Source organism: Quercus lobata, chromosome 4 (assembly GCF_001633185.2).
Source record: "Quercus lobata isolate SW786 chromosome 4, ValleyOak3.0 Primary Assembly, whole genome shotgun sequence".
NCBI classification, from domain to species: domain Eukaryota; kingdom Viridiplantae; phylum Streptophyta; class Magnoliopsida; order Fagales; family Fagaceae; genus Quercus; species Quercus lobata.
The window spans coordinates 95,321,222-95,335,778 of record NC_044907.1 but is presented as its reverse complement, the minus strand read 5'-3'; the positions used below and the strand labels follow the sequence as shown (position 1 = coordinate 95,335,778).

General features: G+C 37.6%; 1 long non-coding RNA gene across 1 annotated transcript; it reads left to right on the top strand.

Annotated features, from left to right (window-relative positions):
- Positions 1–11,760: 11,760 nt before the first annotated feature.
- On the top strand, positions 11,761–12,906 carry LOC115984248. The gene is made up of 2 exons (XR_004090445.1): positions 11,761–12,122; positions 12,272–12,906. It is a non-coding gene; the product is annotated as an uncharacterized LOC115984248 (long non-coding RNA).
- The last annotated feature ends 1,651 nt before the right edge of the window (positions 12,907–14,557 follow it).

Below are 14,557 nucleotides of genomic sequence, written 5' to 3'. Positions count from 1 at the left end.
GTGAAACTGTTACTCATGATAATAGAAAGGAAACAGAGCAACATAATGAGGTGGTAGGGACTTCTGATGTTTTAGCAGTTGAATCTCAGAGGATTTGCATAACAGGCGGTTCGTTAAACATCAAGTGTGTTTCACAGATTGTTTTTAATAGTCATGTGATTGGTAAAAAGTACTTGGAAAATCTAAAGCTAATTGATATTTCAAAACTCAGCATAACCGCGTGAATTGAATGCTTATTTTTGTTCTGTTCTAGTCTTTTCTTTTCTTTTTCTTTTTTTGCTGAATGTCCTATTCTAGTCTTAAGGTGATTATAATTTGTCAAAAAATTCTCATTAAATTGTTAAAATTAAAAGTAATTTTGAGTCCTCTAATTATTAAGTAAAGTTCAATTTGGTTACCATACTATTAAGTGTGTTAATATAGAACCTCATCGTCAATTTCATTTTTGGTTCTCCTTTATGTTTAAATTTTAACAAAATTAACTATTTAAATTTATTTGATTTTGAAATTTTATACTTTTCATAATAACCATATAACATATGTTTCATCAATATATATATATAAAAGCAAAGACCTCATACGAAAATGTATGAGATCTTGCCAAGTGGCGCACTAATTTTGCATTTAGCATTTTTTACCTCTTTCATTAATCTTTTTTATATCAATATGTGCTGTGATGGTCCCAAGCATTTTCACTTTTCAGTTTTCTATTAAAAAGTGAGAATACACAATTTGACTGATTCACTAATATTTCATACTTTTTTTCTTTTTTGATGAAGTTTCATACTTTTCTCAGAACCCATAATTTTGAGAAACGTTTGTGTTCTAGAAATTTTCTTAATACAATCCTTCAAATGGTCCCATTATTTTTTCCAAGAGGACCTTTCTTTCAAAGAAATTGTATTAATGCAATCCTTCTATGTACAACTTTCTCTTCTTCCATTTCCCTTCCCTTACGTTTTCCTCCCTTCTTTCCTTTTCATCTCCCTTACAACCAAATAAGATGTTAGTTTCCAAATTCAGCTGATATAAATATATAAATATATAAATATATAAATATATATATATATATATATATATATATTTTAAGGATATTAATAAAAATAGTCTGAATTTGGTAAGAATAGGGTGTAAAATTCATGTTTTACACATCTAATAAGAGATGTTACATCAACTTTTTACTTAAGACTCAGTACATCATACCACAATTAATAACATCTTAATAAACTCCCAATTTGGCTGAATTTTCAAATGAGTATTATAATTGATTTAGTGTGGTTGTGCTTATTCTTTAATACATGATAAGATGATGTGACATGTTGTGATTGGAAGGTGTAAAACTTGGGTTTTAAACCACATCCTTATAGAATTTAATCTTCAATAAAAATATGTAAAAAACATGTTTGATTACCGTTTTAGTCTTTAACACTTGTACTATGTATCAAAATGGTTTTTAACATCTTAAAGATGTCAATTTTGTTTCCAAACTTTTCGTATTGTGTCAAAATAATCCTTATGTAGGGTCACGATTCGTGGCGGACCGTAACAGTGTCGGGTTCGCACGTAAAACGGCCCTAACAATATCATTTGTAGAGCGTGGGTTTGAAAGGCTAGGCCTTGATCGATAGGCGGTGGGTTGTTCAGGGGGTTCATACAAGGTTAAATGATCGTCACCCCTAGAGTACTTCTCATGGAGGTGAGCTGGGAGGCTCTCGTTTCTTGGCCACTTTTTCCCAGCCCCCCCCCCCACTTTTTTGGCGCACCTTCCTTTTTATTATATAGTCCGGCCTGGTTGATCCTGACCCTCCACTTGTAGGTCAGGCGGGAGCTTATCTCTGTGTCCGTCCCGTCAGCCATCCCATCTAACTTTCTATTAGTTGCATGGATCAAGGTTCACACTGTCCAAACGTCTTTTCTTTTCAACCATCTCTGGGTATTGGCAGGTGCATTTACTGAAGAAAGGACGCGTTTTCTTTAGTCCAACTTTCACACCCTGCTTCCCTATGGGCCCCATTTCGTTCACATCCCCTGGAGGGGGGCTGTTTGGGGGTTGCCTACACCGCAGTGTGGGTCCTTCTATTACAGCTCCGGAATACCGAGGACAGGGTAAGTCCTCAGCCATTCCCTTCGCCACGTCGGCCATTGACCATTCGTCCTCGGCAGGATACCCCTTCGGCACGGGTTCTGGGCCCAGGTAGAGTTTGGGCTGGGTTGCAGACCTCTCGGGCCCACAATAGCCCCTCAAAATCCTGCTATCCGTTCCCTCGGACGGATAGGTGGGTTTTGATGACACCAGGGATCAGCTAATGCCTAACAATCCTCGTCATATATCGATTCCCGAGGTTTTTCACCTGCCCTAGGCACGTCCCCAGAGCCGTTCGGAAGGCGAAACGTGGCCTCATTAAATGCGGGCGGCTTGGTGCTTCCCACGTTCAACGGTGTGATGAAAATCAAACGGTGATGATTTCCTGGCCTTTTCAGGCGGGAAAATGGGCGTGCAGTTTACCCTAGAAAGTATAAAAGATATTCTGGAGATGGATTCGTCTCTCCAGTTATATACTTAAGAGCTTTAGCGCGTGTATCCAGGGTTCATCTGAACTTCCGCCCAATTTCAAGTTTATCTCAAGCACATATAGCCCATTCGAAGCGTAACTCTCCCCTTATGTAAGTTTCCTACCTTCATTAACTCGCATTTTTTCTTTGTCTGGGTTTATTTCTCTCTGGCTCCCTTTCTTTTCCGTCGCGGGTTAGGTTTGTGCTAGTAGATGACTAAGGCAACTAAATTGAGGTTGAGGAAGTTGGTCGACACTGATGAGGCGATGAATAAGTTCATCGTTGATTATAATATTCCCCCCAATGTAAGTCTGGAGCACTGTAAGATGGGGGAATGGCACATTAAGAGGGGAACGGGCGCGGTTGTAATTCCCGTTCTTGCCTTTGTAGAGGGAGGTATGAGAATCCCTATGGGGCCAGTGACAAGGGGTTACCTCAGGCATTTCCGTTTAGCCCCTACCCAGTGTGCCGGCAACGTTCTTAGGATTTTGGGTTGCGTGAACGCTTTAAATGAGAAGATGGGTTTAAGACTGACCCACCATGATGTAAATTGGTGCTATAACCTCCAGAAATTGAAAGGAAAAACCTATTACATGAGGTCAAGGGACGATAGGGTTCGGTTGATCCAGTGCCTTCCTGATTCCAACAAGGGACTGAACAAGGATTTCCTTATTGTCTCTGGGGAGTGGCATGATGGCGACCCATGCCCCGTAGTAGAAGGAGAACCAGGTGGGGTTTCAGGAATGGAAGAGGGATAACCTTTTAATCCATTCTAATCTAATGTATTTTGATAACTAACCATGCATATATGTTTGTTGTTTTTTTTTTTTTTTGTAGATGCACGTGCCTATACACGGCATTTTCATTTAGTCAATCGGGCGGATTTGGAGACCGTTTTACAATCGGCAGTTTTCGTGAATGACAGTGATGGCAAAGTCCGTGCAGCTCACAAAATACTAGGGTACCCTCCAGTTCAGAAGTCATTTGGGGACGCAAAGCACGTGATCAGTGCCCGCCGTCCCTGGCTTCCAAAAATTACCGTAGTAGAAAAGGGATTTCTAATCTCTCAGGAGCCAGCTGTCCCCAAGAACATCCCCCTGGTGGGTCCGTCTTCATCTCATCAAGCAGCCGAGGACGAAGGTGAACCCGATCTGACGGAGGAGGGGTTCAGGGTTTTTGATTTAGTCTACCAATCAGAGGACCCTCCTGGTGACCTAGGTGACCCAGCTTTGTCCGAGGCTGAATTGTCGTTAATAGGCACCTCTTCGCAAGCCGAGATGGGAGTCAAGAGAATACCTTTAACCCCCCTTCTCCAACTCCTTGAGGCCTAACCAAGGAAGGATACCCAGGAGGCACCACAACCCGATGCTCCTCCTCCACCGCCTCAACCCCTTACAATCCAAACCCGGTCATCCTCCACCAAGTCCCAGCCACAATCCAACCGCCCCGAACCTCCCACCCCCTCCCAACCAGCTCGGTCCCCCAGACCTGAAGGTGCTGATTCTAAGAGAAAGAGGAGTCCCAAGGGCAAGGACACCGCGGATGAGGGAAAATCCCAACCTTCAAAGGAGAAGGATGAGGCTCCGCGTACAAAACAACTGAAGCTCGGGCCCCAAAGCAAGGGCAAAGGACCCGCAATTCAAACCCCTCAAGGCAAGGGGAAAGGAATTGATTCCCAATCCCTACCGAGCGCCTGGCTCCCTGCCCCAATGCTTCACGGGGGTCCATTACTGGAAACGGCCTCCCTGAGGGACCTCGGAGACGGCGAGGGTGAATACGTGGCGGACGCATTAGGGAGAACCATATTACTCCCTAATGATATGGACGAGCTGAAGAGAATGAGGATGCAGGAGGTTTTTCTCAGCACCAAGAGATACTTGTGCATGGTAAGATTTCTAGCCACCTAACACCTTATCATCCCTTGTTACCGGTTTACCGCTCACTACGCGTTCATCTTTCTTGACAGGCTCTCCAGGCAACCTATAGGATGGAGGAAGAGGTGCATGACAGGAGTAAGGCAGCCGAGAACGAACGTAAGAAGCGCATAACAGCCTCAAAAACACTCGAAGCTTCTGAAAAGGAACTCGCTAAAGTCAAGGATGATTTAATAATGACTACTCGCGAGAGGGATAACGTCTCGGCGGGCCTTGATAGTGCCCAGAAACAGGCCAAGGACCAAACCAAGCGCGCAATTGAAGCCGAGGACCAGCTGCGAATAGCCAAAGACCTAATCGAGGATTTGAATAAGCAGCTGACCGTGGCCTTGCATGAAAAAGGAGTGGCAGACTATGCCCGGGATGAAGCCGTACGGGCAAAGCAGGAGGCCGAATTTGCCAAGAATGAGGCAGAGGCTGCCAAGAATACGGCCGAGGATGATGGTTATAACATGGGAGTAGCCGAAACCCAAGCCACCCTTAAGGCGCAGATTCCTGGAGTATGCAGGTTTTATTGCTCCCAGGTCTGGGAAGAAGCATTGAAGCGAGCTGGAGTGGACGCTTCATCAGATTTGTGGAAGGCAGAGAGCGTTTTCTACCCGGCGGCCATCCGTGACACCACTTCCACTAGCTCTGTGACCACGGATGCTCAACCCGAGGAAGAGGTCACCCCGTCGGGAAACTTACAAGCCAGTGGTTCTACTAGCAAGGCGCCCAAAGAGGGAATACTTCAAGATGTGGTGGTAATATCGCAGCATGCGGATCCTGAGATACCTATAGAAATTACTGAACCCAAGGTGGGCGTTCAGGTATCGAGTACAGAAGAACTAGCCGCTTCTGCACAGTTGCCACAGGCCATTCCCCTTGCTGTGGTCACTCAGGCTACCAGTGTTGGCCCTGCTCAGTCTTCCTTAGAAGAAACCGTCATTCCAGGCATTGAAGCTGATCCTAATCCCACCTCCAAAAATGCAACCGACAAACAAGCAGAAAAGTAGAAGCCTTGGTTGGGCTTTTGTATTTGTTTCTATTTGAACGATTAATTTGTCTCTTTTCCTTTCGCAAACTTCCTAATTTATCGATAGTTTCCAAGTATTTGAACATGTATATATTTGTTATCCGCCCTTGTTAATGCGCATTATTTGCTTATAAACTCTGCGTTGACTCATTTTAATATGTACAAATAACTATGCATGCAAGACATTTAACACTATGTTCCTCAAACTCTCATTTACTTGTGCCCACAGAGGCCTTAGATTCATTTCTAACCTTTGTTTTTGCGAAGATATAAGCACCATTTTCGCCATCACGCAGAGTAGCTAAATCTCGTTTAGTGTTTAGTTTTCCACATCCAGGTAGTTGGTTTTCCCACAGGCTTGAGTCCGAGGACTATGCAATGCCTTGGTTTTGTCCAAAACCTAGTTTTCCACATCCAAGTAGTTGGTTTTCCCACAGGCTTGAGTCCGAGGACTATGCAATGCCTTGGTTCTGTCCAAAACCTAGTTTTCCACATCCAGGTAGTTGGTTTTCCCACAGGCTTGAGTCCGAGGACTATGCAATGCCTTGGTTCTGTCCAAAACCTAGTTTTCCACATCCAGGTAATTGGTTTTCCCACAGGCTTGAGTCCGAAGACTATGCAATGCCTTGGTTCTGTCCAAAACCTAGTTTTCCATATCCAGGTAGTTGGTTTTCCCACAGGCTTGAGTCCGAGGACTATGCAATGTCTTGGTTCTGTCCAAAACCTAGTTTTCCACATCCAGGTAGTTGGATTTCCCACAGGCTTGAGTCCGAGGACTATGCAATGCCTTGGTTCTGTCTAAAACCTAGTTTTCCACATCCAGGTAGTTGGTTTTCCCACAGGCTTGAGTCCGAGGACTATGCAATGCCTTGGTTCTGTCCAAAACCTAGTTTTCTCTTTGTATGGGGCCTCGGCTTGCCTTTAGCTCTAGGGGAGCTAGCTCTTCAGCCAAGCCCCTTGAGTTTATCTATACGGTTAACGTTACCAAGCGCCTAGTTTGTTCTGTACGAGGAGCTTTAGCTTTTAGGGGAGTTAGCTCTTCAGCTAAGCCCCTCGTCAAGAAACGTAGCCCCTAGTGAGATCTTATACTTGAACTCTATAACCAACGGTTAGAAATAACAGAGGAAGTGTTTCAACCTACCACCTGCGCCAACACGCAAGCCTTTCCCACAAACGGCGCCAATTGTAGGGTCACGATTCGTGGCGGACCGTAACAGTGTCAGGTTCGCACGTAAAACGGCCCTAACAATATCATTTGTAGAGCGTGGGTTTGAAAGGCTAGGCCTTGATCGATAGGCGGTGGGTTGTTCAGGGGGTTCATACAAGGTTAAATGATCGTCACCCCTAGAGTACTTCTCATGGAGGTGAGCTGGGAGGCTCTCGTTTCTTGGCCACTTTTTCCCAGCCCCCCCCCCCACTTTTTTGGCGCACCTTCCTTTTTATTATATAGTCCGGCCTGGTTGATCCTGACCCTCCACTTGTAGGTCAGGCGGGAGCTTATCTCTGTGTCCGTCCCGTCAGCCATCCCACCTAACTTTCTATTAGTTGCATGGATCAAGGTTCACACTGTCCAAACGTCTTTTCTTTTCAACCATCTCTGGGTATTGGCAGGTGCATTTACTGAAGAAAGGACGCGTTTTCTTTAGTCCAACTTTCACACCCTGCTTCCTTATGGGCCCCATTTCGTTCACATCCCCTGGAGGGGGGCTGTTTGGGGGTTACCTACACCGCAGTGTGGGTCCTTCTATTACAGCTCCGGAATACCGAGGACAGGGTAAGTCCTCAGCCATTCCCTTCGCCACGTCGGCCATTGACCATTCGTCCTCGGCAGGATACGCCTTCGGCACGGGTTCTGGGCCCAGGTAGAGTTTGGGCTGGGTTGCAGACCTCTCGGGCCCACAGTTAGTATATTGCAATGTATTTGGAATGGTGAGTACATCGGTATTTGGAATCAATTTTTTAAAAAAAAAAAAAAGAAAAAAAAAACCTTAAATTGGACATGTAAAGCAAAATTAAACAATAATTGGAATCCAATTTAAAATTTAATTGGATTTTCTCTTAGTTTTGGCTTTAATTATATATATAGACTAGTTATTGGCCTGTGCGTTGCACAATTTTTTTTGGTATCATCTTTTTTGGTGAATATTATGACTGGAGAACATTGCTTTAGAAAAAAAAAAAAAAAAAACTTCTTTCATTTCTATGTAGTGATTTTAAGAAATTCAATGAAGGGTTTTATGATAAATTTTGTTAATTTTATGAAATACATTTATATAAAATAAAACTCATAAAATGTATAAGATATACGTAAAGGCATAATTAATGACTACGCATGAAATTTATTGTATTTTTTAATTTCTATTAACAAGATCACATTTCTTAAATAAACTGAACAACCATTTCATCACCCAGTTGTGCACATAATGATTGGAATGTTGTTAGTTAGTTTAATTGAACAATATTGTGTTTATACTTTTTTTAAACTACAGTTGATAATTCACAAAATGAGTAAACAACTTATTGAGTATTGCAAAAGATACAAATATGAAATTAACATGAGCATGAACATGAAGGGAGATTTCTATTCATTTTCTTGAAGAAATTATGTACTTACAAAAACTTCCAAACTTTATTAGGTAAAGAAGAATCAAGTTATAGATAGCAAAATCAGTAAACCAAAAATTTTAGGAGCCTAAGAGGAGTCATTACTCATTTGAAAAAACCCAAAATACTCAAGGACTAAAAAAAAAAAACCATCCACTCCACACTTCCATCTCAATTGCTTTTGCTCAAGGAAAACAGTATATACATACATATATATATATATACCTTTTTTTTATTATTTAGAAATAATTACAATATGTATGCTAACCCCACAACTTGAACATTTTCTCCCTTAAACCCTAAACACTTTGTGTATGGAGAGATGTCAATTCAGCTACAGGGCCCTCCACACACACACACACACACACACACACACACATATATATATATATATATATATATATATATATATATTTCATTCAATAAATATAGAACTTCCTTTAAAAAAAAATTAATATTTTTATCATAATTAAGGGAAATCCTAATGGGTACTTCACTTGAGCATATGTGAAAAAGGCATATACATACCACAAATGGTAAAGGAGAAAGAAAAAGTTGCTAATCCCTTTTAATATGGTTAATTTCTATGCCTCAATTAGTCACCCAAACAACATACCACTTATTCATACCACAACCACAAATGACAATGTAGCATTGGCCATTGGTAATTGCTAATCTGAAAGTACAGATTTCTTTAATAGTTCTACCTTCGTTTCTTTTGGCTAATATATATTTACTAAATCAAAATCAAACCACAAAAATCATATAAAAATCACCAAATTAGAGTTTAAATTATAATTAAATTTTTAAAAGAAATCTAGGCCTAGTTGCACAAAAATTCCATGTAACAAAGTCATACTCAGGAGTATGGACCTTTTTTCCTTTGTATAAATAGGTGGTTCCAATAGGATGGGGCGCTAACAATTTTCTTTCCAAAATATTTATTGTAGGAACATAAAAGTTTTCCATTGTAGACTTTTCACGCTTAAAGAACATTACTTGCCAACTAATCAAACTAGAGTTTTTAATACCTACAACAATTTCACAACATCAAGAACAAACCCCAGTATATATAATTTCAAATTCCATAGTCTCTTGTTACATCAAATGAGTGTTTAATTTTTCTTGCAAAGTATTGAATAGTAAAGCTTCTAGGCCATAGTCTCAACTACAACTCTCAATCATGTTGGACTTAGATGACACCTTTCCACAATGTATCATTATGAGATGTAGAAAAAATTTGGAGTGTACACAACGTTTAGTGTGGATGGGAAGAAATTTCATCCTATTCCAATTGGTTAGGTCAGTAAGGGCCTATTCCAATTTAATGATCCTGGAATTTTCTATACAAGTAATAATCAAGGAAACTTCCGCCTAAAATAAGTCGAACTTTTGTCAAGAGAGAAAAATTGATGTCTAGATAAATCAAGTTAAGGCTAACCAAAATAGACCATATTCTTAATTTCTTATCTCGATTTGTTCCATGTACAAGACTTACAATCAATGCTTGGCGTATAAAAGTTGAACATCTTATCTAAAGTCCATCCTCTGAAAGCTTGAGAAAAAATTCATTTAAACCAACACAATATATAAATTATAAAGGAATCAAAGAAAATTTGTAAAAAATAATGAAAATTTACTGAATCAAAATCAAACCTCAAAAATCATATAAAAATCACCAAATTAGAGTTTAAATTATAATTAAATTTTTAAAAGAAATCTAGGCACAATTGCACAAAACTTCCATGTAACTTTGGAGTATTGGAATTTTTTTCTTTGTATAAATAGGGGGTCCCAATCGGATGGGGGGTTAACAATTTTCTCTCCAAAACATTTATTGTAGGAACATAAAAGTTTTCCATTGTAGACTTTTCACGCTTAAAGAACATGACTTGCCAACTAATCAAACTAGAGTTTTTAATACCTATAGCAATTTCACAACATCAAGAACAAACCCAGTGTATATAGTGTCAAATTCCATAGTCTCCTATTACATCAAATGAGTGTTTAATATTTCTTGCAAAGTATTGAATAGTAAAGCTTTTGGGCCATAGTCTCAACTACAACTCTCAATCATGTTGGACATGGATGACACCTTTCCACAACATATCATTATGAGATGCATTAAAAATTTGGAGTGTACACAACGTTTAGTGTGGATGGGAAGAAATATCATCGTATTCCAATTGTTAGGTCAGTAAGGGCCTACTCCAATTTAATGATCCTAGAATTTTGTATACAAATAATAATCAAGGAAACTTTTGCCTAAAATAAGTCGGACTTTTGGCAAGAGAGAAAATTGATATCTAGACAAATCAAGCTAAGGCCAACCAAAATGGACCATATTCTTAATTTCTTATCTCAATTTGTTCCATGTAAAAGACTTACAATCAATGCTTGGCGTATAAAAGTTGAACATCTTATCTAAAGTCCCATCCTCTAAAAGCTTGAGAAAAAATTCATTTAAACCAACGCAAGATATAAATTATAAAGGAATCAAAGAAAATTTACTAAATCAAAATCAAACCACCAGGATCATATAAAAATCACCAAATTAGAGTTTAAATTATAATTAAATTTTTAAAAAGAAATCTAGGCACAATTGCACAAAAATTCCATGTAACTAAATCATACTCTAGAGTATTGGAATTTTTTTTCCTTTGTATAAATAGGGGGTCCCAATGGGATGGGGGGCTAATAATTTTCTCTCCAAAACATTTATTGTAGGAACATAAAAGTTTTCCATTGTAGACTTTTCACGCTTAAAGAACATGACTTGCCAACTAATCAAACTAGAGTTTTTAATACCTACAGCAATTTCACAACATCAAGAACGACCCCAGTGTATACAATGTCAAATTCCATAGTCTCCTATTACATCAAATGATTGTTTAATTTTTCTCACAAAGTATTGAATGATAAAGCTTCTGGGCCATAGTCTCAACTGCAACTCTCAATCATGTTGGACTTGAATGACACCTTTCCACAACGTATCATTATGAGAATGCAAAAAAAATTTGGAGTGTACACAACGTTTAGTGTGGATGGGAAGAAATTTCATCCAATTCCAATTGGTTAGGTCAGTAAGGGCCTATTCCAATTTAATGATCCTGGAATTTTGTATACAAGTAATAATCAAGGAAACTTCCGCCTAAAATAAGTTAGACTTTTGGCAAGAGAGAAAATTGATGTCTAGACAAATCAAGCTAAGGTTGACCAAAATGGAACATATTCTTAATTTCTTATCTCAATTTGTTCCATGTACAAGACTTAAAATCATTGCTTTGCGTATAAAAGTTGAACATCTTATCTAAAGTCCATCCTCTAAAAGCTTGAGAAAAAATTCATTTAAACCAAAGAAAAATTGTCAAAAATAATGAAAATTTAATTTGTCCTTAAATTCTTATAAGGATGAACACAATAGCAATATTCATTTAAAAAAAAAATTAAAGATAAAAAAATCTATGCTTATTTTATACGTATGATAAAGTCCAATCACAAAGTTTTTTGAGACTCATGCTGATTAGTGATTAGTGATTAAGAGTTATAAAGGAATAATCATCAAAATATATATATATCATATCATATCATATCATATACTATATATAATAGCAGAAGCCTTTTTCTACAATTAAGACTGTGCTGTCATGTAGGAAGAAAACCCTACTTAAAAATCTGCCACGCGGCTGAAAACTGAAAACAACGAAAATGTGAATGCCACCCGCTGTATCCATTGGTCAAATCATATAAATTCAATCCATACCATATGTATGTTCACATTCACTGATTCATTTCTTTAAACACCAATAAAGTCCCTCACTCTTGCTTCTCAAAAAAAAAAAAAAAAAAAATCCCTCACTATCGATTAAAAGCAGATACCTTCACTGATACGAGTAAACCTTTCAAAATCTCAGAAATCTTCACTCAACCCTACCTCTAACCATCACCTATTTTTCATTCCCAAAAGACTGCCTCTCATGCCATTTACAAGGTTTAGCCCGTCGGACCTGCTATTGGTAATTTTTTTTTTTTTTTTTGGTTTATGTTTTAAAATTAGGTCATTAAAAATATGATTTAGGTTTGGGTGTTTTGTTTAGATTCATTTAGATTTAGGCTTTTAGGTTAGATTTTATTGGTTTATATTAGATTCATTTACGCTGTACAGGGTCAAACGGCAGCAAAGAGAGTAGGAAAAAAAATTTTAAACAAAGAAGGTACAGGCAATAGAGAGAGGCTTTGGTTGAACTTTGAAGTTCATGGAGAAGACAATAGGTTTTTATTTTTATTTTTTTTAATGTGTTATGAAATTTAGTCTCTTTGTCTCTATTTCTCTCCCATTATTTTATATTGTTCAAAAAATTTATCACGCTCTTTGTTCAGTTCAAATTTTTCGATATCATTTTTTTTCTCTATGCAAATGTTAATGCTTTGTTATTCACTGGAATTGGTATGAAATTTAGTCTCTTTGTCTCTATTTCTCTCCCATTATTTTTTATTGTTCAAAAAATTTATCATGCTCTTTGTTTAGTTCTAATTTTTTGATATCATTTTTTTTTTCTTTGTGCAAATGTTAATGCTTTGTTATTCACTGGAATTGTTTTAGGGACCCATGAAATATCTCTAGTCTACAATTCAAATATTATCAGTTCTAGATCTCTTGCAGATAGCAAAAGATTTCACATCTTACCCTTTTTCATAACCTTCACAAATCCAAAGTCGAAACAGAACAACATTTTGGCCAAACTTCTACTTCTCTTATTGTGTTTGCTGTGTTTATATTCAATTGCTACTCTTATTGATTTCTTCTAAAGAAAAACCCATACAATATATCCCCTGTTGTTTAAATCAGTTCTGGTTAATTAGTTTGAATGCAATACTGAAAATGTTCGCCTCAATAGAAGAAACAGGAATATACAAATATTAAATTTGTCTATAATTTAATGCCAATCTCTCTTTCTCCTTGGAAGACTGACAATTCGGGGTTTTCTTTTTCAGGGCACTATAATTTTTCTCTATCCTGAAAGACTATTTATTGTTTTTCTATTTGAATGAATGCTTGAATGTGTGACGAAACCCAAATAACCAAATATTTATTACAAGTTTGGGTATCTTAATTTTGGAACTCTGTGCATCCATCTTAATTTCACTAATTTTTGCATATAAGCTCAGGCTGCTGTTCTTCCTATTAAATAAGTAGTGTTGTACTCAAAGTCGTTGGTTTGTAAGTGAATGGTTTGATTCAAGTGCTAATTTGAAGATTTTACAGATTAAGGTAGATCAAGATGTTTTTTCATACTTAGGTGTGGGTAGACTCAGGTTTGAATTGGTTTTTGTTCTAGATTCAATTGACCTATAACACTATTATGATTCCATTAATCTTCTTCTGGTAGCCAAATAGATAGTTAGAGTTCTCCGTGATTTTTTTTTTGTCTGCTATGTTTTGTAGTCAAGTTGGCTTATTTGTGTGTTTGTGAGGTTTTCCAATTCAGTCTAACTCAATGATTACATTATCTTGCTTTTAAGGGTTTTGAGTTCTATTAGTGATTATTCTGTAATTGTTGAAAATGCATGATTTATGTTTTACGAAAAAAATGTAGTAATTCCCACACATGAAGTGCTATTTATACCTACAGTTAACATGTCTAGAAGTTCACATTACAACTACAATTACAAAACACAGAAGACAACACTTTATGAGCTTATGATTGCCAAATGCTATAATTACGATCTTCAATTTAATTATAGCTATTGGATTACCATATTTTGAACTCTTCATTTTGGTACATCTAAATATGGTAGAGATCATTTTCAATTCTTAAGACTCAAATTGGTTAGTGACTTATCATGTTTTAATTAGAAAAAAAGCTTTGGCTTCCCATCTGCCACTAGTCTTTGAAATTTTGTAGCACATTTCTAGGAGTCAATATGAAGGGAAATGGAAAATAAGTAGGGCTCATCGTCAATTTACTTTGGGAGTTATATCTCGGAAAGCCTTTTAATTCTCCATTATTGGGGAATTTTGCCAGTTGAAAATATTTCTGCTTTAATGTTTTTAAAAAAATTAAAAAATTTGGCGCAGTCTCTTTAGAGAACCTTTAAATCCTCCATTATTGGTGAGATTTGTATATTGAACATATATGTGTTTTACTGAGGTTAAAAAAAAGGTTAATTGATGCATTTTCTTAGAGATTATTATTATTGTAAATGTTTAAATGTAAAAGAGCATGAACATTGTCTGAACCCGACTGAATTGTTACAGCAATGCTAACTATTGTTGGTCAAATTTTAGGCATTTGGGTTAGATTTTGTTTTGATCAATTAAAGGATTAGATTTGGTTTATGGCTAGGGTATATGTGTTGCTTTGGTTTGGTTTTGGATTTTCGAGTTGAAATTGTTTTGGGTAATTTGTGGATTACAAAGCAGAGAGTATTTTCGGTCTCTTCAATTTCT